Here is a 25,071-nt window from a genome sequence, read left to right as displayed (position 1 = left end):
AAAGGGAATCTGCTATACATATACATATATCCCCATATCCCCTCCCTCTTGCCTCTCCCTCCTCCCCTCCCTATCCCACCCTCTAGGTGGTCACAAAGCACCGAGCTGATCTCCCTGTGCTATGCGGCTGCTTCCCCCTAGCTATCTATTTTACACTTGGTAGTATATATATGTCCATGCCACTCCATGAGGAGTTCTTTGAGGATTTACAGTGAGGATGATACTGTTCAGAGGTTTCACTAGGGTGGGAAGACTGCTCATTGAACATTTCTCAAGGTCTTAAGACCACTTTTTTATAGGAGCTCCCCAAGGGCAGAAATGATGGCTTTTCACCCATGCTTCATGAGATACTCAGTAGATTGCTTGTCATTGTAGAAGAGATGAAAGGGTCTTGGAATACTTCTTCTGAACCCCAGAGTTTGCTACACATTCCTGGACATTGACAGGTGGAGGAATTGCATGGCTTGTCCCCACGTCAGCGATTTTCCAACTTTCCCCTGCACGGGGTCACCTGGAAGGCTTGTGAAAACAGAGATTGCTGAGCCCCACCCCAAAGTCTCTGGTTTAGGGGGTCTGAGTTGGGGCCAAGAATTTGCATTTTTGCTGGTTCCCAGGTGGTAGTGATGCTGCAGATTAGGGGGCCACACTTTAAGAAACAATGTTCTAGGACAACCTAAAAGGGCCCCCTTTTCCCTTTTTAAAAAAGTATAACTCTTGACATCAGTTTTTCTTCTTGTAGAATCAACACCACTCAAATTCAGAGATAAAAATCCAGTTGACTGAGATTCCTAGTGTATCGAGTTTTAGTGAATGGAGGTTTTACTGTCTTCCTAACAGCAGCCTGAAAACAAACCATACCTAAAATAATAATTAATAATAGATTGCTCCGGCTCTTTAATATAAAACAAAAATTGTGAAAGTTTAAATTTAAGTGATGTGCAGATTACATTAACAGAAGAAAAGAGTTTTTTGGATAAGTAGATTGGAACTGAACCTACAAACCATAATTTATGAAGTCTAAGAAAAAAGAACCTGCAGAAAAAATTTCCCAGAAAGTCTTTAGCCTCCCTCTAAAATGACAGAATCTTATATGAACAAATGTGAGCAGTGGGGGTCCTCCTGCAGAGTTTGAATGGGAATTTTGGCTTTGCTCTCAAGCAGAAATTTGCTTTTGGGTTTCAGGTCTGTTCCTATTAGAAAGCTCACATCAAAAGGGGAGAAAACATCCACAGTTCTGTCTGGTTCTTCAGGCTAAAATTTCTCAAGAGAGTCATTGAAAATAAAGACAAGTTGCTTTTTTTTCTTTTTTTCATTCTTCAAGCTGCAAAAAAGAACCTCTCAAATAAAATTAAGCAGACCCAGTAACAACCGGGTCTGTCATAATTCAAACTCTGCAAGAACTGAGGACAAGACCTTCCTTCTTAGGCCCATTAGTCCAGCCTCCATCTGCCCTTCATTAGACTCCAAACAAACTTTTCCTGTACTGATATTACTATAATCTTTCCTAATTCCAGGACACTTTAAATTGCTTTCTCCAAAAGGAAAACGAAGAGAATCTGCTGATATATGATCTAACAGAAAGAAGTCAGCATTACAAAAAAATAACTAAAAGTATGTCATTGCAGGGAGCACAGCATAATTCTTGGGCACTAGCAATTCTCACTGCAAAATGCCAAAATATTTTTCATTACTTCTTGATCTTCAACTCCCCAACCTCTAACCTGCTTTGGACAAAAAGCGTATATATATATATATATATATATATATATATATATATATATATATATATATGCTAATACCAAAGAAAGAAACTATAGGTTAAGTAAGAATTAATAGCAGAAAGCAGTTTATACGAGCAATATGAACCTCTTGAACATTTTTTTTTCTTGCCAAAATAAAGACAAAGTAAACAATAGAAGAGCATATTATAAGGGTCTTCATTAGGGTCAGGCTCATTAAAACTTAATGAAGGCACCAGAGTCTCTCCAGCAATATTAAGAGGGGTATACTTTTTGCCTATCGATGGAATGGCCTGGGTCAGAGAGACATTGCTGACAGTCGGTGGCACCAGGTGTTATATGTCTCTGGAACATACTACTTTGATGGCTTGGAATATTACCCCTTTTATTTGGCTGGCTTGAGTTTGTCAAGATTCACCCTGCGGTGAGTTAACATGCCTCCATATTGAAAAAAAAAAATTGCCCGTGGGCCAATGTGAGCCTCCCACCTAATAGAATACATCTGGCTCTGACAGTTTGATGCCCAGCTCTGAGCCACATTCGGCCACACAAATTAACATCGTAGACATTGCCCATGCTGAGCAGGAAGTAATAACCTGCTACCTGCTACTTGGCCAAAATCTCATTATAAGTCATTACAGTAATTGAGGGCCCAGACTCTGTGGATATTAGACTCCCCGAGCGCCAGTCGTTAGTTCAGCAAAAGAAAGACTCCGTCGGCGGGGGTGGCCGACGGAGGAGCAACTGTGCTTTGGACCATAGTGTGAATTCCATCTGCAGGCTACAACGTGGCTCTAGGAGATTTGTGAGCTGTCCCTCTTCTGCCCCGAAGCCCACGTGACCTCTCCTGTGGGGCTCAGGACCCCAGGAAGATGATGTAATTCTTGGTAGGCCTCCAACAATGCTATACAATTAAAATTTGGTTTAAATGAGTATTGGGGACAGGGAAGAAGAGGGCAAAAGAAGTCAGAATGCTCCACGAGTTAGAAGTGTAGAAGTGGGGGTGGGGAGAGGGGAAGGGGGACTCCACCCTTCTCCCTAGAAGATAGGGGCTGTCTAGAGTCACTGCACATATATAAGCTTCCATCCTTCTGTAGATGACCAAGCCAACTTCCTTTCCCCATAAGGCCTGCCCTCTCAGTCTCTGCCCAGGATGGGGCAGCTATGGATGAAGTGGTGTGGGCTTGGGAGAGGGAAAGAGGGAAGGAGTCCAGTGGATCATCAGTCATGCAGCTGATCAATCAACCTGATTTTTGGTACCATGAGGATGGCTCTGGATTGTAGTTACCATGACAACTTTCAATAAATGTTTCTTGGTAAGAGTTACATAGGGCTGGGGAGAAGAGTAACTGAAAATATAATGAACGGTTTCCAGAAATCCCTTCTTATCCTGGTACATACAAATCCCCCCTACACACACACACACACACACACACACACACACACACACACACACACACACCGATAAGAACCAAATCCACCAATCGTGGGAGCAAGTTTATGCAAGGTTTTACCTAATGTACAACAAAACTCCTGAGTGCCCTGTCTTCTCCAGAAACCACTGGAAGCCTGGATAATAAACCTTCCTGGGCATCCAAAGTTTCCATTTCATCCTACTCCAGGTCTCAATAAAAGGCTGCCTGGCCTTGGAATTTTGAAAGAATTGGTATTTGGGGGAAAATAAGCACTAATGTGGGGGAAAAAACGTGTTGCTGACGGTGAGGGTGTCTGAGAGTCAAGTCCTCCTTCTAAACGCCCTGAGACCATCTTCCTGTCTTAGCCACGCCAGCCTCATTATTCCTCGGCACCCAGAGGGTTAAGTACAGGCTGGAGCCTAGAAAATGGTTTCTGTTGGTACAAGAGAGGCCTTCCCTATAACTAGATCCTTCAGGAAAAAACAAATTAATCAACAGCGAGCTGAAGAGGGTTTAATGATTGCATTCTGCATACAATCAGCTTTTCCCTTTTCAAGGGCCATCAATATGTCAAGGGAAGACATATCTGAAGGATATAGCTCTTAACATCAAGGTTATCTATTCTCCACAAGGCTCCCACTCCTTCCTGGGCTGATACTCCATGCTGCCTGTTTCTAACATTTTCATCAACTCTGCAATCAATCAAGGTAATAATGTTGTGCAAAAAATCAATTAACAACGCAATTAAACTTTCCTTATTATCTCAAAGGGCTGAAATAATACCTAAAGGGAAGATGGACTCACTGAACGCAGACATCCATAATCCAATGTGAAAGTGAATTATGAGATTGGACAGATGCAGCCGTGTGCTGGTGCTGTTGTTTTCCAGGGGTTATATCTCATCGTGGCAGTGTATCAGTCAGCCCCAATCCCAGACCCTAAAATTCCAAATTACTTTTAAGAAATATATGATGTGCAATATCCATTTCATATCCTCTTTTAAAGATAACCCCCTCCCCTCCAAAAAACTGAACGGCCATATTATTCAAAGACAAAATGATCTTTCAACAAGAACATAAAATATAAAAGCTATAATAACATTTACATCTGTATAGCACACATCTCTGCAAATGCAGCTCATCTATTACACATAATCTGCAGCGCCTAAGAGACTCAGGATGTGGCACAACATTTAAAATCCAAATGCTTAAATGTGCAAACTCCGATGGGATGGCTGTGGCTTCTTCCCCCGAGAGGAGGTCTCACCCACGCTTGCCTATACACACACACGTACACACACCCAGGGAGAAGCATCGGGAACGGAAGTATTACTCCTTTAAAATGAGAATGACTGTATTATTTAGCAATTACACTCAACTTGCCCTGAAACACTGTCCTTAGGAATTGAGCATTATAGTACATAAAAAAGAGATGACTATTAACCTTTTGCTGCAGTGACGACTGTGAATGCTTGAAATTTCACACTGAAATGAGATACAAAGTAGAAGAGGAAGGGGTTCCCTGACATTTACAGAGCTCATTTTAAGCTGTTCAGGACCCACATGAGATGGTCTGGCACCAACAGAAGGCGGCCTAGAGATAGAAGGGGAAACAACCAGAGGAGGAAAGGTTCGTTAAACAAACGTCAAAGCAAAAGCCAGCAAACAATATATAATAGAACGCATAAACAACAACGTCCTAATGTATAGCACGGGGAACTATATTCAATAGCCTGTGATAAACCATAATGGAAAAGAATATATAAAAAAGAATGTGTGAGCCAGGTGAACTGATCTAGAAAGGTACAGTTCCAAATTTGGGCCTCAGAGCGTTAGCGGAATCAGGATAAGAGAGGATTTCCCTGTGTTTCAAACATGTTGCTACACGAGCTCTAGGTTTTGGTAACTGACAGCTATTCCCCTAGCAGCGTGGGTTTCCACATATACCACCTGGAGTTCTGCAGGTACTGTTGTTTTAAACCACCACTGCTCAACAACGAATTCCTTTATTACAAGTTACTCACTTGTAACAAGGATCTTAAGCCAACTTCCCCCCATTTTCAGCTCAGCAAGGAGGCAGGACAGAGCCCCAAGTGCAGATTTCAAATGAACAATAAAACAAGACAAATAAACACAAATGCTTATTCTGTAATTTCTTAAAAAGCAAGGAATCAATTCATGATGTACTTTTTGGTACAGAATTTCAACAGAGAAGTTGAACAGGTTAGTGGATCCTGCCATTTCTCTCCTAACCTTAAGGAACATAATTAATATGTTTTCATTTTCAATGACTACATTGTGTGTGTGTCAACTGGAACTGCTCCTGCTGTGTATTTGATTCCACTGACGATGGGGTGGGTCAGGTTTTAAATGATGTGTGAGCACTTCTGTTCTTTCCGTGCTCTGGTTTATGTGTTATTCATGACTCGCATTACAGACATGGCTGATACACAGATGTAAATGTTATTAAATCTTTTGTATTTTAGAGGCTTTGTGAAAGGCTTCTTTGTTTTCAAATAATTCTCTTAACCGCCCAAAATAACCAGAAGTACATGACAATGTCTTGGGAATTTTTTTTCCACTGAATTTTCTGATGAAGAGATTTTCTCCCCTCTACTGCTACTTTTTTTTTCATCAAAATAAAAATGTGTGGATAAATTGGCAGATGGAAGGGTTACATCTTTATAGTAACCAGTCAAGAACCACTTCACGTGTGTGTATGCACAAGTGTGTGTTTCGTGTGCATGAGAGTTACATGTGGGCACATGGTACTTGTATATGTACTGCTGTATGTGTGCCCTGTGTGTCTTGCTGTGAATTGTGTTATACATGTTGTGTGGGTCCTTTTTGTGTGTGTGCATCTCCTACAGAAGTGTGTTGTGTGTGCACATGGTGTGTGTGTTGGTGTGAATACATTGACACCATTATGCCAAGTCAGAACTCGAAGTCACCCAATTCTTGATTACTTGCCAAAGGTGCAGTCACCTTACTGCATTTTGATCTCTGACATAACTTTTAGTCTGTTTTTATTTTGCTCCAGCCTCTTCACATTTCTTAGGATTTCAACAGAAATGTGGCAGAGGATAAACCTCTTCATACAGAGGGCACTTAGTCTGTGCCTCTTACTGGCTCACTTTTCTTTACTGATTTTAAAGTGAAACTATGCTCTGAGACTTGAACAATGCACCTCCACAAATACAGCTGACTTGACTGAAGGAGGTCAGGAAAGATGGAGATATAGTATATTTCAGTCCTGAGATCAGCAGCCCAACTTCGATGGGCTCAAAGAGGAGAGATGGCTCAGGCCATCCTCAGGGCAGTGGGGGTCTCTGATTCCTCAAGTATCCCTTCAGAAGCATAAGAAAGGGCATATCAACTCTGGGAAGTGTGCTGGAGTCCAAAGGTTAGGTTCTAGTTCCTGGGTTGTAGTAACTGTCCTGCACAACATGTCAACTTCTGGGCCGCAGTTTCTTAGCATCTGCAGAAAACGCTCTCTAACGGCTACTTCTGTCCCAATGAATATAATGCCTATTTTCATCTAAGCAGGTTTTCTATGCTATGCATAGCTCACATAGTTGACACAGCAATACGGACCTTTTTTACATGCCCCTCTCTTTGTTTCCTTGGTTTGTCTCCTTCCCTCCTAGAAGATTCATGATCCCCATACACCCTCTTGCCTTTCTTGGGGTTTTAATTCCAGAATCAAAATATAACTGTCCTCTCTTAGAAGCCTGTCCACGTCTTTTTCTACACCTTTTCTAAGAAACAACTAGTTCTCTGATCGACTAATTCACATTAGGATGGTAACAGTTGACAATGAAATAGAGCTTCATCACTTCAGACAAAATATTTTACTTAAAAAAATAGACACATTAAAAAATAGACCAAAAAATAGACCAACTGAATAAATCTCTAATGGAATTTCAGGCAACATAGGTAAGTGGGAGAGCCCTATGTGCCACGCACAATCAATGAAACCCAAAATAAAGAAGAAAAGGAGAGGTTCTTCCTACATTTGAGCAACTAACAGGCCAGAAAGGGAGATAACTTGTCAGATAAAGATAATTCCAATAAAATTTGCCATAATAATGTTATCCACAAAATGTTAAACAAACAACAAGAACAAAAAGATGTGATGAGGTGAGTGAGCAGAGGCGTTAAAAATGGGGCATTTTCTCTGTATTTCAGTCACGTTAAGTCACAAGTATAATATTTGTTACAAGTTGAACAATACAGAAGGTATATTTTAAAACAATAATTACCTCTTTCAAGATTTCCATGAACATTTGATAGAGATATACTGCTGGAGAGATACAGGTATAGATACAAATGCAGAATATTCAGCTAAGTGAAAATGTAAGGAGCAAAAAATGTGCATAAACTTACTTTTGAGTAACAAAGAAGTAAAATAAGATTAAAAAATAAACAAAAATGTTCATATGTGTTTTGCAAAAAGAAACACAGAAAGGGTAATGTGTAAACCATAGACTACTAAGAATGATATATGTGGTGGATAGGTAAAAGTAGGGGGGAGGGTATTGGGATGGGACTTCTCTGGATATATTTCTCTTTATATTCATATATTTTGCATATTTAAAAAATAAAATTCAAAAAAAGGATGGAAAAAACAAATCCTAAAACGGGATACAAACAGAAAAAAATGAACCTAACCATATACCAAATTGATAATATAATGACACAGAAAAAGAAATTAATTTTGGAACACTGTACTTCAACTACACACCTGAGGTGTATCCTGAGAACACCACCACCACCACCAAAAACTGCAAAGAAGTCTTGAGCTTTACTTAGCAGGCTTATTGTTGTTAGTGGCATTGTTGTTACACTTCTCAAATTATTTTGTATATGTTGTAGGATAGAGGAAATGTGCAAATATATTGAAATGGATGGAAGTCAAGAGTTTTCACTGTGAGAGAAGGGAAAGTGAACAAAGAATGAGAGAGGATGTAGTAGAGAGCATAATGGTCCCCAAGATGTCCACATGCTAATCCCCAGAACCTGTGAATATGATACCTTACACAGCAAAAGGGACTTTGCAGAGGTGATTACGGATACAGACCCAGGAGGCAGACATTCTGGTCTTTCTGGGTGGGTGCAATCTAATCACATGAGTCCTTAAAAGGGAGAAACTTGAAAGGCTGTGGTCAGAGAGGGAGATGTAACTATGGAAGAATGATCAGAGAGACGCAACACCACTGGCTTTGAAGGTGGTAGGAGGAGGAGGAGGAGGGGGGAGTGGGGAGGAGGAGGGGGGAGGGGGAAGGAGGAGGGGAGGGGGGAGGAGGAGGGGAGTGGGGAGGAGGGGGGAGGGGAAGGAGGAGGGGAGGGGGGAGGAGGGGGGAGGGGGGAGGAGGAGGAGAAGAGGATGAAAACAAAAAGACAAAGATGAAGAAGGTGACACTAAGAATTTAAATTGGAGGGATCTATAAGAAATCATAATTAAAAATTATACATGTATAAATATGTGTGTACACACATTTGTGTAGGACATCTAGCACCTGGATACTGGTTTCCAGAAAATATTTTCCACCAAAAATAATCAGGGTTTCTTGAAGAAATGGCTGATTCAGGTTGTGGGCAGGAAATGTACAAGTGAGCCCTGAACATCTTGTTCCAGAAAGCAGGGAAAGAACAGAGTCAGTGGCTTGCAGAGGATGTCTCTGGCCCAGTTTGGCACTATTTGAATATCAAAGAGAGTAATGACAGTAATTAACTTGCCACATTGAATTAAAAAGAATTTAAATCCAGAATGATACTTAAATACATAAACAAGTAAGTACAACAGACGAGAGCAAGCTCTTATTTAAACAACATAAGCTATTCAATGTAGAAAGAATGACAAAATTAGAAAAATCACCATACTCCGATGTAGTAATTCAGGCAAGTATTATCAATGGATGCTACAACTACTTGGTGAAAGTTTTTTGAGGAAGAAAATAAACAACCCTGTGAGATAACTAGTATTATTTTTGTTCTCCCCCTTTTTTTTTACAGATTGCCTATAAAATGGATCTAAACAGAATTCAAATCTGTGAGTCCTTAAGAAACTTTGTGTTCTCCCTGAAGGCCACCAAGTTGGTTTACCATGTAGTTCATAAAAATCCTTATCCATAGCTTTCATTCCCTCTCCCTACATCCCTTGGTGCTCAAATACGTTACAACATACGATCTGAACTGATGGTTCTTATCCACTGCCAGAAAGAACAGTTTTTAAAAGAACTGAAAATGTTCCCAAAATTCAGTTGCTCTTCTATTCTTTCTGCATTCAAGCTGGAAATGGGTCTCCTTAGACCTTTTAATGGTACTGTCCTTGTCTTCTGTTCCAGGGAGCCTGTCCATCGACAGACACAGACCTTCTCATTGCGTATCTGTTACTCATAGGCCAAGAAGAAAGCTCAAAGGTAAAATGTGTGGGACATACTCCTGATCTTCCCGGAAGCTAACTGTTCACCTTCCCTTGGCCCATCAGCCCTTATGCTTGACCTCAAAGAGATTCTTTTTGAAAAATAATGAAAATCCAATCAACAAAATCAAACCTATTGGCCCAAATCTTGTCACCACTGAGGGTACCCAAAGTACTATAGATGGGGTAGCCTCAGAAGTGAGTGCCCTGTTTTCCATGTGAGATGACAAAGCCTCCCAGATACTTGGCATGCTACTAAAACAGCTGCTCAGATGGATGTAGTCTCCCTGCCAGAGAAGAATTCACGGGCCAGAAGGAGCCCTCCTCTGAGGTACAGGGCCACATTGCTGGAAAATCAAGACTTTACAGCTGGTAGAACTGAGACCAACTAAGTGTAGTTTGCAGCCCACCTGCAGCAGAATCTGATTTCTGATCCAAGATGCCTGTATTTTTAACAAGTATATCGTGATCCTTAAGCACACTAAAGTTTGGGACCCAGTGTAATAGACTCGGGAGCCAGACAACCTGGGTTCGTATCTCTTTGTGCCTTAATAGCTGCACCTGAAAAATGAGGATACTCATAATATCTAATTCCTAAGGTTAAATGAGATATTGCAAATGAAAAGCCCAACAATGACTTGCATGGAGTGAGCACTCAATTTCCATTAGCTACTAGCCTTATAAAAATTACATTTGCATAACAGAGTTACCCTTTCCAAAAAGACTTTCACAATTATAAAACCATATTATTTTTCAACCATCCTAAAAGGCAATAACAATTTCATTATGCCTATCTTAAAGGGAAGGAAATGAAAAGCACAAGGGATACCAGGGTTTTAGAGTGGCAAATAGGATTCATCTTGTATACAAAGCACAATTTATGATAATGATTGCCTATGATGCAGTACTGAAAAAGGTTCCTTGAGGCCTCCTTGGTGCCACTGATGCAACAGACTCTGTTAAATTAACCTGCTGATGAGTGGCAGAGTTGGAATTAAAATCACAAAGTAGGGTCAGCTACCCAGCATTCACATGCCTCTTTTATCTCACACACAGATACCCTATGCTGTTGAGCATGGCAATATGCTCATTGATGGTGGGCATAAGATAAAGGGGGATATTGTGAAGGACTCCTGGGACACCTCGTTAAAAGAGAATTGCCTTGCTTTTGAGTAATACCCTTCTTACTTTGATATATCTTTCTGCTACATGGAACACAGAAATAAAGGCTGGTGCTACAGCAACAATATTGTGACCTAAATCAAACTTGAGGATGGGAGCTAGTCCGTTGGAAGGCAGAATAAAAATTTTAAAAGCTTGGATTCCTGGTGGTATCATACCAGCCATCGAAGGTGTACATCTGGGTTTCATGTTATATAGAAGTATCTTATTAAAGCCACTGCTATTTATTAGTTGCAGTTGAATACCATTCCTAACTTATGTAAATCCTTTTTTGTACTATCACTACTCTTTCTTCTAGAACTATTTTCATAAAAACCATTCTGTTTCGGGAGGCTTTGTTTTTCAATTTTTTCTTATTATATCTATATGCTCATTGTTAAAAAATAAAGTACAAAGAAAAATAAATAAAACTCATGTGTAACTCCAATGCCTAGAACTAAATGCAGTTAACACTTTGATGTTTTGTCTTCTAGTCTTTTTTTTACTCCTATGTCATAAACATGGATGAGTTCACATATATATAAATATATATATTTTTTCATTTGCTTTCATTGAATAAATATTTGCCAGTCATATTAAAAATTTTTTAAACATCACTTGAATGCTATATAACATTGCACTCCACGGATGTGTCATAATTTACTTAGCATTCGTATCTAGTTGGATATTGACTGTTTCCTGTGCTTTGATGTTATAAACATTACTACACTGAATATTTTAACGTATAAAGATGCTTTGTTTATGCATTTCAGATTCCTTCCTTTGGGCAGATTTCATTATTAGGTAAAGGATCTAAATATTTTCTAGCCTCAGTGCATAGAGTCAAAATGCTTTTCTAAAACATACCAGCAAATACCCAAGCCATTCAATAGCACAAAGGGTGGTGTGCTAGATCATTATTAGATCATTTTAGATAGCTTAATAAATGGAAAAATTATATCCTAGGGTAGTTTTACTTTTCAAGTGCTTGATTATTTTTGAGAGTGAACGTTGCTCATATTCATCAGCACTTGTGTTTCCTAGTGTGTTTTATGTATCTTTGTACCTCTAACGTCTATCACATGCCCTGGATCATAGGATAGACTCTACATAGCTTTACCAGAAAGGTATGGTTATTCTTTAATAATCATGTACCTGAAATGGCCTGAGAGAAATTGCCTTTGGAATTATTATAGATTAGATTACATTACATTCACTCTTTGAGTACTAGTGATCCATGAATGATTACAATGATTATAGCTAACACTGAGCTTTCTCTATTTATTACACACTATTCTAAAAACTTTAAGTGCATTATTGCATTCAATCTTCACGATGACCCTGTGAGGTAGATAGTATTAGTCTCCCCATTTTTGGATTTGGAAGCTGAGGCAAAGAGATGTTACATCAACGGAACAAGGATTTGAACTTATGCAGTGTGATTCTAGAATGAGTTTTTACTCAGTGTCTCCAATGTGCCTGGAAACTTGTTATGTATTTTGGAGATACAGAGAAGAGGAAAAACATGGTCCTGGCCTCCCAAAGTTCAATCTGGTCATGCAGGCAAAACCAAAGACAGTGAATGTGGATAATAATAGTGATAGTAATAACCAACATTTATTGAGTGCCAGACACTGTTCTAAGCACTTACTCTTCTGAAAACATTCATGCTGTAGATACTACTACTATTTCCATTTTACAGATAAAGAAATTGAAGCAGAGAGGTTATGCAATTTGGTTTTGGTAGTAAGTGATGGAGCCAGGATTTGAATCTAGACGGATGCCAGAGGCCACCTTCTCAACCACTTTGTAAAGAATGTTCCACGGTTGAATACAAAATGACAGAAGGTGCCACCTACTTAACTGTCAAAGTAGTAGACCCAGTGTATTAAGTGAATTCACAAGACAGCACGTTCAGATCGAGCTGGTGACCCTACCATCCTTCATTGTGAAATCAAAAAGAACATGGCTATAGAAAAGGTCTAGACTTTTTACTTCAGACAATGTAGTTTGAAACCTCAGCTCTACCACTTCCTAGAATGTGGGAATAAATATTCTTCTGTTACACAGTAGTTGTAAAGATGATGTAACTTGCTATACAAATGGGCATCTAGCACAATTTCAAGCCTTTTGTAGGAACACAAAAAGTGTGATTTATCTTATGTAGCAGACACTATGGACTGACACCCTTTTATCCTGCCTCCCTCTACTGTAAAAGTGTGAAAACTAAAATACTCGATTTTCCAGCCTTCCAATGACGTGGGCTGGGCAATGAGAAATAGGCAGATGCCTTTAGGAAGCTATCTATCCACAAATAAAAAGTGAATGCCTCACAGGAAAAGATCCTCCTTTATCCTGTCTGGATTGCTGAAATGATTCCAGACAGAGTAGTAGCCGTTTTGAGAACATGAAGAAGTTCACATGCGAAGGATCGTAGGATAGACAGAAAGAGCCTGGGTGCCTACTGGGCTGCTCTTTCAGCCACTACAACAGCCCTGGATTGCCTACCTCCATACTTACTTTTATGCACAAACACTTAGGTCACTATTTGTTGGATTTACTTGCTTGAAGCTGAATATATATTTATCTGATACACTTTCCGCCCCATCTGCCAGAGCCTCTTGTGTTTCCCCAGATGGCGGAAGACACGTACCCGAGACTCACACTGTCCATCACCAAACATCTAATGTTTACTTTTTTAGAGTCAAGGGCTCCATGTTCTCCACAGGTAGGCCTCAGGACATCAGGTTTAGGTGAGAAAGTCTGAATCAAACCCTTCTGTCTATTAGCAGCCAGTTGGAGAGCTGGCTGGTCATAGACTAGAGCAAAAAGTTAGGGTTACTTAGTGAGATTTCAGTCCCCAGTGAAAACATGAGGCACAGGAACATGAGAGAGTCCTGAGTAGCTGAAGGACAGACGGACAGGACAGGAGTCAAATTCTGGAGTTGCTACACACACCTTCTAGGGTTCCAACTAAGATCACGTACAGGGTTATCTGTAAAACAACTATCATAGTGCCTAGAAATCATAACAGGTGATCCAAAAAATGACTGTAGTTATTATTTGAAAGGCAATACGAAATAATAGCCTGAAATTCACTTAACTGCTGTTTATAAAAACTTACTATGGGTCAGGCCCTGGGATTTTAGGAGCAAAGAAGAAAATCATGTTCCTGCCTTCCCCCACTTTTGCTCTCCCATCACCCACCATGGACTGTACAGTAACATGGTGGAAACACAAAATGAACAAACAGACAAATCAATCAATCACCTAAAAGAGTGAGAAAAACTAGGACGAAAAATAAAGAAGGGTTCCAGGACCACAGGGAGGGAGGCATGAGAAGTAGCAGGTTGGGTGGGATATCATCACGGTGATGCTTTGATCTTCAGAATAAAAAGTGTCTCCCTGTTTTGCTTATGGGAAGACAAAGGGCCAGAGAATCCATTAGTTTGGTTGACTAACCATATGTCACATAGTGCCGAGTTCTCCTGAATCTTAGTCCCAATTAGAACACAAATTCTTGCCCTTAAAAATTTTAATACATACATATAATATGTATTTTAATGTATAAGAAGATGTCATATATATAAATGACATTAAAATACATACTATACGTATATGTATAAAATAATACATACACACACACACACATACATGTATGTTAAAGATCTGAACACTGAATAGCTAGGTATCTCACAGGTCCACCTTGATAACTATTGAACTATTTTCTTCAAAGCTCTGCCATAAAATGTGAGGACTTTTAGGAACCCTCAGACACTGACGAGGGTCTGAGACAACTGGCTGCAAAAGGGACATTAAAAACATGCTTTCCATTGTCTGAAATGTTTCTAATTATTTTTATAAAGGGTATGCCTTTTTCCAAGACCCGATGCTCCACAGGGATAACATACTTTGTCTGTTTTATTTTGGGAGAAAAAAAAAAAAAGAAAAGAAAATGCAAAGCTGAACTGTGTCTATATATATATATATATAGACACACACACACACACACACACACACACACACATGCATATAGATACAGATATAGATATTTTGTTCAGACAAAGCTATTTCTCTCCTTTTATTCAGCCTGTTTCTGTCCAGCGAGATGGCATGGCTATTGGCAAAGTCCATTCTCTTTTAGCCTCCATGGCCTTACCAGACTCACAGCAGTGCTACAAAATATCGACTTGGAAAGTAATTAAGATATAAGTATTCCAAAAGAGAACACATGGTTATTTAAAGTCATTGGACATGATTCAAAAGGAAAGATCTATGGAATACAAGGGCTGAGAGCCATCACGTTGTTTCTTCCCCCACTTCTCACATTAAGAAAAAAGACTAATTATAAATCTCTAGCAAATATGACCTGGTAAAGAGTTTTCAAACAAAAGCCTGCACCAAAAGGCAGATCTGGGCACTTGTTTTCCCTAATAACCATTAAATGTGTTCCTAGTAAACCATTTTACGACAACATTAGAAATATCAGAGTTTACGTTTTCGTTAATGAATTGCTGCTGAATGCTTGTGCTGCGTCACGTCTCCAAACGACGCCTCCTCCTCGCTTTGTCGCCGCTCTGCTTTTTCCCCCCTTAACATTTCATCTCCAGTGACACGTCAGCCGTCTTTCACCAACCTCAAAGGAAAGTTGAATGCGGGGCTCACAAAGTTAAGCTGACATTTGCTCCCTTCCAATAAAAAATATTTAGTCCATTAAACATAAATAGCTGTCATTATGATACATGGACTGAGTGCAAACCTCCCGGTTCCCTCTGATGTTTATTACATCCAAACAACTGCAGTGCCTGCATGTTTTCAACTTTAGTGTATTGATTAAACTTTTAAATGGCTGCCATATAACCCAGGGACAGCAGGAAGATTAATTTGCGTCAATGTTCATCTGTAATTCATTAGCCATTTATTCTTTACAACCACATGGGCTATCAAGAAAATGCAGGCCATTTTTCACTCAGCACAGGCTGAGAACAGATTCTGAAATTTGTTCTGCATACAAATAAGTTTCTCGACCCTGGCCAGTTAAACTGTTTGGCTTTTCAAAAGTTGAAGTTGGGAAATGGCAGCCGGGAAGGAACATTAAAAACCAGAAATGGAGGGAAAAAACATACATCCTCAGGGTGCTCATGGCTTCATTGAGTTTGTCCACTGTCTTTTCATCCATGGATTGTGGTTTCTTATTTCAGTCAGATTAAAACAACAGAAACTTGTGTCTGAGAAAAGGCCATCGATAAAATGGGTTGCTTTTTCCCTTCCCCCCCCCCCCCTTCCCACCCTTTTCCTAGTATTTCCTAAAATTCTGTTTCTGGCAGAAAACTCCAGAGTGGCAGAGGAGGACAGAAGCGCACAGCCTGAGAGGAACTTGGAGCTGTACCCTCAGAGACAGTGGCATTTGAATCAACTCTCCCTGAAACAGTGGAATCTTACCCTGCCTCGAGCTGGGAAGGTGCCCAGCTAAATAGCACTGCATTTCCTGAGGGAAGAGGTAAGCCATCTGGCTTCTCTACGTGCCCTCCTGACCCCCTTGGCAAAACACAAAATGCATATTAAAGGCATAAATGGAACGAGTACACTGGTGAAAGGCCCTTCAACACACCAGGCGCTCGGGGAGGGAAGGAAGGAGGAGTCCACATGTGCTCAGGTCGGGACTGGAGGAGGATAAAGCACGAGAGGGAAATTTTTCTTCATAAGGATGAATAATTAAAGTGGAGAGCTAAGTGCCCTGGCCTCACACTGACTAATAACTGAGAAAGTGAGCAGCAAAAAATCAATGGTCAGGACGACATCTGGGGAAGAGGGCTGGCAGGTACCCATTTGCAGGACATGTGAAAGGCAACGTGCAGATGCTCAAGGCGACAACTCTTTTCTCTGGTCCAGGGTGTCCACAGAAATCAAAGGCACCAGGAACGCTGGTAACCTTTGGTAACGAAGTCCATGAAACAGCCTACAAAGAAGGGCTTGGGGAGGAGGCTGTAAATTACTCATTTATAATATAACAGCTCAGGCTGCTTACAGCCAAGGATGAAAGGGAGCCCTCCACAAAAGCCTCCATCTGGAGCCCTCCTCATCCCAGCCCAGGAGTCGCCGGCACTAAGAATCCACATCATAGAACTCCTTTTCAGGCCCTTGGGGGAGATGGGTATGTGTGGAGAGGGTGGAGGTGGGGTAGGGTCATCGTGCATCATATAAACACAGCTTGAGGAGTTTTATTTGGCCTGTGGATGTGACATGTGTCAAAAGGAATGCACATGAACTGGAGAAAAATGCACTGGATGGAACCTCAAGGTCATTAGATCCATCCCCTGCTATGTATAGGATCTGTCAACTTTATCTATTTTTTTCACAGTTACAAGTACCCTGGGCTTTGCACCTCACAGGAGCTCAATAAATATTTGCAGAGTGACTGATTAATTCAACCTAAGCACACAGATTCATTCATTCAACCATTCAACGAATACATATGTATGGACTGTCTATCATACCCCTGACACTGTTCTTAAGCAAGGATAAAGTGGGGAAGAAGTGTAGCTGCAAACTCTCAGCAATAGGGTACTTCTCTATCACAGGTAACTTTTACTTTCATGTGGAGCCAAGGTTCATTCTCGAATCCCAGGGCAGGAGGTTTAGAGGACCAGAGCCCTGTTTTTTGCCTGATCTTTCTATGGGCAAACACTGAAAGTGATGGTGCTTGAACAGCTATGCCTTGTTAATTGAATAATAGCTAGAGTAAATGAGTCTGAAATTCTAAAAAATTCAAAATACATATTTATTTAGGAAATTTCAACTAACCTTGATTCCAAGGATAAGCATAACCTCTCTAGGTGAGCTTAGTTTAAGCATTTGCTTTTGGAGATGATATGCCACGAATTTGCTGCTCACCAAATGTATCTATCACTATTGACCCTGAGTTTGAGGAACAGGAAGACATTTTGTGAAGGTTTCAGTCAATTAGGAAGCAAACACCAAAGACAACTACATCTGCTACATTTTCTTTTTAGGATATTGTAGGTCACAAAGAATAAACACAAATCATTGTCTCTACTCTCGAGGATCTTACAATCTCTTTGGGGAGACAAAAATTAAATCATGAAAGCTAACTAATACACAAAACAGAGAATTAGGGACAAACGTGTTTAACATGCTTTTTTTTCCTCTCTCTCTCTTAAATCATCAATAGAATAATCTTTATGCCCAGTGAAATCAAAGCTGCTGGGATACCAGAACTCTCACACATGAAACTGATGGCTGAAAGTTATCCAGTAACATATACTGACACCCTGAAAATACTCTTACGATTTCTCCCTTTGATTCCAATTCTTGATAACTATTTTAAGGAAATCATTCCGCAAAGAGAGGAAAACTACACAACAAAGATTTTACTGCAGAGTTTTCTGTTATAAGGAACAGAGAATAAAGCAAAGATTAAGTAAGTAATAGTACATGGACTCTATAGAATATTGGGTGGCTATTCAAATGGTAATAATGAATACTATGAAGCAACAGAGAAAAGCTTGATTCTCGGCTAAAGTCACACACAAAGCTATAAGTTCACCAGGGCTACAACTATGTATTCATATTAAAAATACTGTCAGGGAATTTATACAAGAGAGAGGGAGTTAGAGCTATATAAAATATGGGTTCTCTCTTTATCAAATGTTCTGTGACTTTGTGTTATTGTTCTTATAATTAGAAAAAGTTCTAAAATGTTTAGAGTGTATAGGACAGATTATAAATGCTATGAATATTGAAAGAAAGCTTCATGCTGGAGGAGGTAAAGTTTAGCCCTAAAAATTCTTTAAAGAAACAATTCTTAATACACAGAAAAGAAGAGAAAAAGTATCCCTGGAAAAGAATATTCTCAGTGAAGGCCGAGAATTTGAAATGTGCATGCCTAGAGCACGAATAATGAAGAGATTTGTCTGACTAGAGTAGATGAGATGCTTTGGAGAAATAATGTTAGATAAATAATACTGGATAATTGTTTTAAAACTTTGGTTATGTCAGAGCATAACTATTTCCTTTCTACCATCTCCTTTTCAAACTAATAGAAGTATTTCTTACTTTACAATCCTACCTGAGCTCTATCCAAGTTTATGGGACAAATGAAATTAAAAATAATATATCAAAAGGATTGGTTATGTTTCTAGTTTTCAACCTCAGGAAGTGAATTTCGACTTAGTTAATAAATTAAAAAAGGATAGTTGAGATCATTTTGAAAAAGGAGAGCAGGCATAGTGTTTGTAATTTTTCACAAAGTGTCCAATAAAAATGGAGGAAAAAAGATAAAGAAGAAGAATGGGGTGGGTGATGAAAATTATCATTGCCTCATAAATAACAGTGCTACAATAATTAAACATGGAACTTGTAAAAAAATTAAAGTGAGATTAATGGTACAAAAAAAGAAAGCAAAAAAAGAAGATTCCATTATAAAGGAATTTAGACCATCATAAAGTTGATATTTTATAACAGTGAGGAAATGAAGACCTATTTAATAAATGTTAAAGGGACAAAATAAATCTGCAATCCTAACCAGATAGTCAAATGAACAAAAAGTATCCGTATAATAATAACAAAAAATGATTGGAGAAGCTCCGATCTCTAGCGATGTGCATAAAGTCAGAGGCAGAAATAATACAGGAAAATATTGTCAGACCTGGTCTTGTAAAAAGTTGTTTCTACATGGTAAAACATCATAAAAAAGAAAAACCCAAATTGCAAACAAAAAGATGTCTTATATTTATCATCTAAGACAGGCAAAAGGTTACTATCTCTAATGTAGTAAATATTTTTTACAAATCAAGATGAAAATTATTAACATCTCCTTAGGGAAATGGGTAAACAATGCAAACAACTGTTTACAACATAAAAATAAAAATACCCAAAACTGACTGAGCATGTTCAGACTCTAGTTCAGCATGTTCATACTCTGAAATACAGTCTGGGTTAGGAGGACAGTTTACTTTTTACTGAATAAACTCTTGATTTTTAAAAGAAATGCTTCAACTGTTGACCATTAAGAACAAAATACGCTTTACTTGTTTTGTTCTGTTTTGGGTTGTCTTTTGTAGCCACTCATTATTTAGTTAAGAAGTTCCCTTCAATTCCTCAAGTTCCATGAGAGATTTTTTATTATAAATGGATGCATGCTACTATTTTCTATAAACATTTTAAATTATCATATCATTTTATTATCATTAGGAGTTTTTAATCTCTATTATTTTTATGAGCATGAGTTATAACCACTGTTTTAAAAATATCCAAACTTATGAGGCTTTTCTAGTTAACTTATTAATGTACAAATACTAAAGATGGTAGTCCAACATGTGAGTGATACCTAGTTTTTTTTAATTTGTTAAAACCTGCTTTTATAGCTTAGGATGTGGTCAATTTTTAAAATGTTCTCTATATGCTTGAAAAGAATGTCTATTCTCTAATTGTGCACCTTTCTTCATATGTCCATTAAAATCAGCTTGTTTATTGTATGTAAATAGTGCTGCAATGAACATTGGGGTGCATGTATTTTTTCTAAATAGTTTTCTCTGGATTGCTGGATCATATGGTAACTCTATTTTTAGTTTTTTAAGGAACCTCCATACTATTCTCCATAGTGGCTGCACCAATTTACATTCCCACCAACAGTGCAGGAGGGTTCCCTTTTCTCCACACCCTCTCCAGCATTTGTTATTTGTAGGCTTTTTTATGATGGCCATTCTGACTGGTGTGAGGTAATACCTCATTGTAGTTTTAGTTTGCATTTCTCTAATAATTAGCGATGTGGAGCATTTTTTCTTTTTCTTTTAAATACTTATTTATAAATAAATATTTATTTGGCTGCACCAGGTCTTTGTTGCAGCATTTGGGACCTTTTTTTCTTTCTTTTTTTTTTTTTTTAGTTGTGGCATGCGGGATCTCATTCCCTGACCAGGGACCAAACCCGGGTCCCCTGCATTGGGAGCACAGAGTCTTAACCACTGGACCACCAGGGAAGTCCCATGGAGCATTTTTTTCATGTGTCTGTTGGCCATCTGTATGTCTTCTTTGGAGAAGTGTCTATTTAGGCCTTCTGTCCATTATATCTACAACTGCCAAGACATGTAAGAAACCTAAGTGTCCATCAACAGACGAATGGATAAAAAAGATGTGATATATATATATATATATATATATACACACACACACATATACATATATATATATATATATATATATACACTTATATATATACATACACACACAGTGGAATATTATTAAGCCATAAAAAAGAATAAAATAATGCCATTTGTAGCCACATGGATGGACCCAGAGATTATCATACTAAGTGAAGTAAGCCAGACAGATAAAAACAAATATCATATGCTATCACTTATATGTGGATTAGATTACTGAAAAGATCATTGAATGATCTTAAAAAACTAATGATGTTTACTGTTAGGTAAACAACAAGGACCTACTGTATAGCACAGGTAACTATCTCAATATTTTGTGGCAACCTATACAGGAAAAGAATCTGAAAAAGAATAAGTATATGTATAACTGAATCACTTTGCTGCACACCTGAAGCTAACACAACACTGAAAATCAATTACACTTCAATAAAAAAAAACAAACCAAAAAACACCCAGTTTGTGGGTTGATTTTCTATATCTTTACTGTTTGTCTGTTTGACTTATCAGGAATTGAGAGAAATATTTTGAAATCTTTGACTATTATATAGACTTTGCTCTTCCTTACTTTTTATGTAAATACTTGCTTTATACGCAATGAGTTGACCATAGTACATTGATCCTAAGACATTTTTTTTTTCCCACATTGAACATCATTCCAAATATTCCTTCCTGGATTATTTCCATTTTTTCTCAGGTACACACTTTTGAAGTTCTTTTAATTGACTATATGGGTAGTAAATTCTTCCCATTTTGTACACAGCAATATTTCTTTATTTTGCACTCATTCTTGAAAGGCAGTTTCACTTCTAACAAAATTCTAGGCTAATATTTTTCTATCAGTTTTCTGAAAATATAATTCCACTGCTTCTTGGCTTTCATTATGATGGTAAGAAACTTGCCCTCTGCCTTCATTCTAATTGTCATTTCATTGTAGTGCATTTTGTTTTTTCTCTAGTTACTTATAAAATCTTTTGTCTTTGGTAATCTGCAGTTTTAATACTTTTGTTTAGATGCAGCTTTGGAAATTTCATCCTGCTTCCTCTATCATGTATCATGTCTTCCGATATGTTTTCACGTCTTTCAACATTTTAAAGAATTTTCAACTATCATATTTTCAAGTATTGCCTCTCCTATTTCTTTTCTATTCTCTCTAGGACTTTGATTTCCTTAATGGAAAACCTTCTCATTCTAGCCTCCATGTCATCTAACTCTTTGGACTTTCCATCCCCTTGTATTTCTGTGTTGCATTTGTATACTTTCTATAGATCTACTCATTGGTTTACTAATAATTCCCTTCAATGATCTAATCTATTTAATCTAACCAGATTATTTAATATACAGAATTATATTTTTATATGAAAAGTTTTAAACAGATATTTTTCAAATTGACTGGTTACTTTTTATTGTCTCTAATGGCTTTTTTTTCTTTTTCATTCCATCTCATTTCCTTGACCATTTGATACAACTTTGTTTTATATTCAGATTGTGATAATTCTAATATCTGATGTCACTGGGAGTCTGTTTCTTGGCTACCTTACACTTACGTGTTTTCGAGTGTTTGGTGGTTTTGGACTGTGTGCTCATATTTTCCTTTTCTCAGCCTGTGGACATCTTGACAGCCCGAACTGATGATGCTTTCTTCCAGAAAGGATCTGTGCTACAGACCTGAGACCACTTGATTAAATTTCAAGGATCCAGACTTAATAAAGAAGTTTTGGGTTCACATCCCCTGTTTTGGGGTAGGTCCAAGTCTTTATCTCCATATTTCAGTGTCTGGATTTGAAGCAAATACCTACTTCCTTCACTGACTTCAGCTTAATGTTTTTCTTGATTTTTTTTTTCCCTTTTGGCGAAATTTCCTATTTCAAGCTGACCCAGAAATGTATTAACGATAACTATTTATCTAGAAACTAGATATCTTAAAGAGGATGGTATTAAGGGTGCCTAGTCCGTCATGCTTTCTAATACACATTATTTTCAACATACACAAAAATATAAACACTCAAGTTAGTGGGAATGACAGCACTAAATTCAAGGTAGAATTCACCCCCAAATAATGAGATTTAACTAATGAAGTTTACCAAAAAACATTTTTTTGGTAGATAGACTGGCCATTTCATTTATCTCCTGGAAATTTAGCTTAAGGAGATATGCAGAGATACTGTAAACTTAAGTTTAGGTGGCCTATGGAGTTGCAAGAACAAACCCTCCACCGACTCTCAATTTTAAGATTGTATTAAGTTCCTAATTTAATAACCAAGGACAAAAAAGTCTATCATAAGTAAGGTGGCCACACAAAATAGGAGTAGATACAGCACATCACAGGATTTCTTACTTCTCAGGAGTATATTTAGTATACTCCTTAGCCCCTAAGGAGTATAGCTAGTAGCTTGGGACATGTCCATGCAAAGTATTGAAAAGTCCATTTTTTTATGTCCCTGCCCTTTTACTTCTCAAACGCTGCATAATCATCCCAGAAGGAGGCATAACAATGATGTATGTGCTTCCATGTGGGAGAAGTTTTACAGATACAGGACTCTTCTGCTTCTTGAACAGGCGGGGAGAGTAGTCAATACTCAACTGTACTTGAACAATACTGTATCTCCATATTTCTAGCTTTCTAAAAGCCCATTTCTTCAGAGTCCCATGAATATGTGTGCACCAGGATAGCTATCACAGAACTATTTATATCGGTGTAATAAAGCATCTGACTCCAGTTTTGATATTTGACTGCTGACAGCTTGCAGGTCTCTTTCCTTACAGGTCCCATTCCTCTGCTTTCCCTTTGCCCCACATCTGGCAAGCTGGTAAGAAAGCCCAGGTGTTTCCTCTTTCTCCCCTGGGCACTAGTGGGAAAGTTCAAATCACGCAAACCTTGGCACACATAGAGGAACCCTCTCCCTGGCACTACTGTTAACCACAATAAAAACCAAAGACGCTTCATTGAAGCCAAATGGGCCAGCTTGGATGCCTGTCCTGTTCTCTCCAGAAAGCCTCATGAGTAATCAATATCTTCATATGCTCTTGGCCCACGTGTGGTGTCATCAGTCTTGTCATGGGATCCAATTTTGGGAGGGGGTGACAAGACAACTGGTCTTGTGTACAGTATGGTCAGGGTGATGACCGCCGTCATCTCGGGGACTTTCTTTTTTTGCTTTTGACTTGCTCTCAGGCTCTGCCGCCTGCTGGTTAGGGTGCATTTTTGAAGCCTGCAGGCTAGCGCACACGTTGAGCTGCATTTGCTGAGTCCCACCAAGCCTCTCTTATATTGAAACCAACCTAAGTCAAAGTTTCAATATTGGTGTTTAGGGACAGGAATAGAGGATTGGGACTCTCCTTAAAGTAGCCTTAGCCCAGACCTATCTTTGCACCTCAGATTAAATTTGTACCTCAGTTCCAGCATAAGCTGTGACCCATGGTCTGTTCAGGGAAAAAATTCTTACCCTGAGACCACGGATTGAGTCTTTCAACCAGGCATGGGCCCTGTTATATAATCAGGGGAAAGACCAACATTGATTCCCTGTGCAGTGTACAGGCTCATTGGGTGATGCTCCTGTAAAGATGAACAGTCACCACGTGGTGTGCTGAGGTCTACATCCTAGAAACAGATCACTCTCTAGGTCCCTACAAAGATTTAAATGCCTCTACTGCTGCTGCCTATGTCTCTGTCACCAAAACCAAACCTGATCTTCAGAGTTACAGGGAAAGAATACTCATGCAAGGTCATCAAAGGATGACCTTGAACGCTTTATCCGCACAGCTCTTAAAGTGGCAGAGGACATCATCGCCTAACCAGACAACTGTAAACTTGACTGACAAAGATACCCTGTTCCATCACAATGAGTGCTGTGGCTTATCAACATGCCACAGGGTACATTCAAACCCTACTTAAGCCAGTGTTTCTGCATCCAATAAAACAACCACTGCCACAGGGGGAGGCTCCTAACCCTGATGACATGGAATTGGCACTCTTTGGAGGAAGACAACTTACATAAATCTAAACAAGGTCGAGAAGAACCCCATGAAAGTATATCCAGTAACCACCAAAAAGAAAAATGAGGGGTGGGAGAAAACTAAAATGGAAGTCCATAATTAGAAATCTAAAATTCACTGAAAGAATTTAACAATAGAAAAGTTAAAAGGGTGTGCTTT

The 25,071-nt window shown here is 38.8% G+C and overlaps 1 protein-coding gene across 4 annotated transcripts in view; it reads right to left on the bottom strand.

The window, feature by feature from the left end:
• LRMDA (leucine rich melanocyte differentiation associated) overlaps window positions 1-25,071 on the bottom strand; it is a 1,257,159-nt gene that overhangs the window by 11,184 nt on the left and 1,220,904 nt on the right. The gene's annotated exons all lie outside the window — the stretch shown is intronic.

This window comes from Phocoena sinus, chromosome 16, assembly GCF_008692025.1.
Source record: "Phocoena sinus isolate mPhoSin1 chromosome 16, mPhoSin1.pri, whole genome shotgun sequence".
Classification (NCBI taxonomy): Eukaryota; Metazoa; Chordata; class Mammalia; order Artiodactyla; family Phocoenidae; genus Phocoena; species Phocoena sinus.
This window is presented reverse-complemented; position numbering and strand designations above follow the sequence as displayed.